This window comes from Lolium rigidum, chromosome 7, assembly GCF_022539505.1.
Source record: "Lolium rigidum isolate FL_2022 chromosome 7, APGP_CSIRO_Lrig_0.1, whole genome shotgun sequence".
NCBI classification, from domain to species: Eukaryota; Viridiplantae; Streptophyta; class Magnoliopsida; order Poales; family Poaceae; genus Lolium; species Lolium rigidum.
The window spans coordinates 213,049,085-213,053,975 of NC_061514.1; positions in this window are offsets into that span (position 1 = coordinate 213,049,085).

Here is a 4,891-nt window from a genome sequence, read left to right on the forward strand (position 1 = left end):
TCAAATAATTTAGAGAGGGAGAGAGATGGGAAGACATGTGCATGTGCCAAGTTGGCATGGCATGGCCGGCCACTTCCTTAGTGCCATGCAAAGATGGTTCACCACTTGATTATTTGGACAAGGTAAGTTTAATAGTTTTGTTTGGATGATCATCAAAATGGAGGGTGTGGTGAAGACTAGTAAGAACTTTAGGAGAAAAGGGAGGGAAATGGGCATTAATGCCATAGTTGATCAAATGAACAACTAAAAAGGTTAGGGGTAAGTAGATGGAGGTGATTTGATGCTATATGGATCAGAGAGGTGCAATTGATATTTCAAAAGTTTCCAATTAACTTTGAGTTCGTTGTGTAGGTAATTGAATCAACTCAATTGTCTATTGACAATTGGAAAGAAATTCAATTCAAAAGGAATTGAAAAAAAGGAGCTAGATAGAAAATAGGTCTTCAAAAATCTCTACTCACTATATTAAACAAGGTAGATTTTCTTAAACAAATGGAATCAAGAGAATAATTATATAGAAATTATTTTTGGGTGGGAGATAAGGTGATATGAGATACCACACACATTTCCCATTTTATTTGAGAAAATCATCTGGAAAGCTTTGATAAAACTAGAAGTGGCTTTGTAGTGAAAATTGGAGAAGAAGCTTAAATAGGATTTATGGTAAATAAAATATTTTGGAAGAATGATCTCAAGGGTAGATGATTACCACATTATGTAACAATCATGTACCCACTTGGTTTTTGTGGAGATTAAACTTGGATTAGAATAAAAACAAGGGGTAAAACAGGATGAAGTGATCTAGTGCTGAAATAGTGGATAGGGTGCAAAATCAAGTGAAAATAAGAATTGTAAGGGTTGCATGTGACATGCACGACGTGGAAGTTGTAGAGGGTGTTGCATAGATGAGATCCATGCATTGAGGTCACCAATAACAGTTGTGGGTGCTTAGTGATCAACTGCCAAAGTTTGAACATTTTAAGCCTCGCCATAACAATTTGATGACTTGGCCTCAAAACAGGACAAGGATAAATGAGTATAAGAGGGATTTGGTTCAAATCAAGGACATGGTTGGGAAGTGATCAAGATAAGGTAGGTCTAGGACCAGGTGCATTTCTTTGGATGGCAAGGGGTAGCTTAACCCAGGGGCTTCAAAATGGGACCTGCTAACAGTTTTAGGACTTAGCCAAATTTGTGAGGTCCTAGGGTTTTGTGACTAGGATAAGGGAGAAAGATGTAGTAAGGGGTAGATGATCCCAAGTTTTGAAACAAGGATGGGTTGAGCAAGATTATAGCACAAAGTGGAATTTTAAGGAGGCACACTCATGTTGCCATAAGTGGAAGGGTTTAATGTAGTAAAAAAACAATTTTTCCTAAGCCACACATGTGTTTTATTAGGTGAGTTGTTTGTTTTACCACTAGAGGTGTTGTTCATTGGGGTAGCTCAAGACAAAACTTAACAAATAGAATAAGACAATACATCTACCAACAGATCAGAGCAATACAGTATAACAAACAGATCAAGGCAATTCATCTAATTAGTTTATAGAAAAAGTTTTTGTTCCCCCTAATTTTTGCATTTTGGACAACTTAACAAGGTTGCAAAAGTTGGGGTGTGACAACTCTTCCACCCTTAAAATAATCTCGTCCCGAGATTACTGAGCGGAGAACTAGAGGGGTTGTAAAGTTTAACTAAATTAGACTCCATTCTTCTGTAGATGTGCCGTTGTTGAGAGGGTTGCAACTTCAGCTTCGGAGAGACATGGTAACTTCTGGCCGAGGGCAAGCTTCATGAAGAGGTTGACTACTCCATACAGGTGTTAGATCTGTAGCTTCTTAACGATCCTAGCGGGGTTCAAGACTCTGGGAGGGTTAGTGCACTCCAACGGGGCTTTAGTAGGGTTGAAGACTTTTTAGAGTTAGCTTAAAATTTTAGTGGAAGACGAAGTCTTCCACCCTTAAGATTTTTTCATCGGGGGTTTCGGAAAAACTCGGAGCTTCTGCCTTGTGGTTCCGTCTGGGGCTTCTGAAGAAGGTGTCGATCTTTCGTATTCAGTTGAAGGATCTTCGGGGGAGACGTGTAGACCACGGATTCAATAGGTAAACACGGTGTTTACTAAACCATAGTACGAGCGGTAAGTTAGTATGTCGATGAAACGCCTGGCTGGTATCCACATGAAGCAGCAACAAAGGTCGTCGAAGACAATCTTCAGCTTGCGGGTTGGTGCTGACTTATACCAGTTAAGAAGTGAGTGGGTAAACTACACCTAATCTTGAGTCTTGGGGTAGCTTCAGGAGCTTCACTTGACGAGGACCCGACGAACCATGTGATGTAGCTTGGTTTTGACGCTATTGTTATCTCAGCTTGTTAGACGGGGTGTTAGAGGGTGGTTCCAAGAAGATATCCTCAAGGTTAGCGCGATATACTCCATGGTTAGACCAAGTTAGTATGTCTTCTCGCAGAAGTGCAGTCACTCTTGAAGGTAGGGGCTTCTGCTTTCTTAGCGTAGTAGAGATGCTTCAGCATCTTGAAAGTAGTTAGCGCAGGCAAGGGTCTAGGTTAGTTTCCCTAACGGTTGAAAAACAACTTCTAACGGGGTTAGAGTTAGAATCTTTCGTTAATCTACCCAATAACTAATAGTTAGCATTCTATTGGTGAGGTAGATGAGGGTGAAAACGTATTAGGGAGGCTTTCTAAGCTAGGTTATCACACCGAGGGTGTTTTTCAGACCTAAAAACCAAGACAATCATACAAACAACAAACAGATAAAAACACTCAAAGCAACACACTTAGGGAACTACAAGCAATCATCAAACCAGACATGGTACTCTAAGTACCCAGAAATTCCTAATGCGCGGGGGTAGCTCAATCAAAGCGATTGAGTTTGTCCTATCCATCCTATAGGTTTGGAGCTGGTCACATATGTTGACGTCTTCATATCGTCGGCATTTGCTTCAATAAGGACTTTCGAAGTTGTTGGTGGTGAAGCAGGCCTGGTGTTGAGTCGTCAATGTCGAGGCAGAGGCTAAGACTGTGTAGTCTTCTTGCTCAACATCCCGGGGACGTGAGGTCTTCGAAGGTGTGGCTGTTGAGGTACTCCCGAAGTTGAGATCTTCTCGTGGCTGGCCTAAAAATTACTAGTCAAGAACTGAGGACTTGATCCCTGACGACTGCAAAAAGGTGCAAGTCCACGGAGGAACAAGGTCAGCTCCTTGACATACTTTGGTGACAACCAAAGACATGATATTATCATTTCTATATGTGTATGGATAAGTTGGCATCCAAACTTCAATAGCTACTGTTGGAGGTACGTGAGTCTTCCTGAGGGATTGATCCATCTTTGAGGCCGAGTCTCTGGTCTGAGTTGGGGACATCGTCCAATATGTAGGTTTGAAGTGGATGAGACAATAGAGTGAGAATTTCAACATTTTAATAAAGCGGAGGGATAAGAATTTAGAAATTTTGAAGAAACAAGAGGAGTAGAAGCTATGCTTCCGACTAAAGAAAGAATTTGTTTTCTTAATTAGTTTTTCCCAAGTACTTGTTTCCTAACTAACGTCCATGCTAACTAAGATCTCCTACAGTCAGGATAGCTCTGATACCAGCTCTGTGGGGACCCCGGACTAGCTGTCCGAAATACCCTATTATGTATACAGTTCATGTTCCCATGATCAGTGTGCCGTGAACACATAACCGAACTGATATCAAATTACATCATCCTTTACAAAACGGAATAAGAAAATTACAATAAGGTCATATGACCAACCCTTACATTATAGCCTCGAAGGGCCTAATCTAATCATCAGAGTAGCGGAATCACTTCAGCAACGCAGAGCCCAAGTCATCTGCCTTAACCCTACGAGCAGCCGAGCGGGAAGACGTTCCTAGCTCGCATAGACGTCGCCAACTCCTTCTTCATCCGCCGTGTTCCTCCAAGTCTGGCCAAGTAAATAGCCAGGGACAAAGCCGTGAGTACATTTGGAATTGTACTCGCAAACCATCAAGAAGGTACTTTGCAAGATTGCAAGATGATAAGTGCTAATCTAACATGACAAGAGGGAAGAGCTAATTTCTCTTGTGAAAATAGCATGAAGAAGATAATAGTTTCTCTTGTGGATATAGCATGTAGAAGAGAAGAGATGTTTTTGGTGGAGATAGCATCCAACTTCTCAATCGAAGAGGGACACTTCAAGAGTTTATCTAAGACATCTCTATATCTTTATTGAAGAAGATTCTTCAAAAGAGGAACTACAACATAAAACACTAGGGAGGGGGTAACCCAATTTGTTTCCTTTCCGACCATCTCCATATGGTCAACCAAACCATTCCCGTACCCTTCCGGTACTCCGAAAACAAGTTCCTTTCTTTCATTTTCCAAATAATTTTTGTAAACCAAAAACTCATCAGGCTAAGCAACAGCCGTTCGAACCGTCCATGACCGCGGACACGGCTATTCGAATAGATTTGACTCTGTAGAGTTTGCACACTTTCCCCACAAGATCCGCGACTTCATCATGTGGGCATCATCCCCGCATATCAACTATGCCATGACAAAAACTCGGACATAGCCTTTCGCCTATTCGTCTTAGCATGGGATCCTACCCTATGGAGTATGTACCTCCCCGGCACTGTGGCAGCTCACCTCACTTTGAGCGTGGAACCACCGCCAAGCCAGGAGACCCATAGTGTCTTCGGACGGGTCAGCCCCGAAGGCCTCCCGGTATACTATTGTCTCCACCAACGACAATCCGGATTCAGGGGTAACCTTACCCTTATATAGTTGTGCGGTGTCCCATGTTAAGAAGAACAAACTACGAGCTAAGCCCCGTCCCACCCCAGGGTAATGTGGTTGCGCGGGTTAATTGTCACGGGTGAATACTTAGGCGCCAA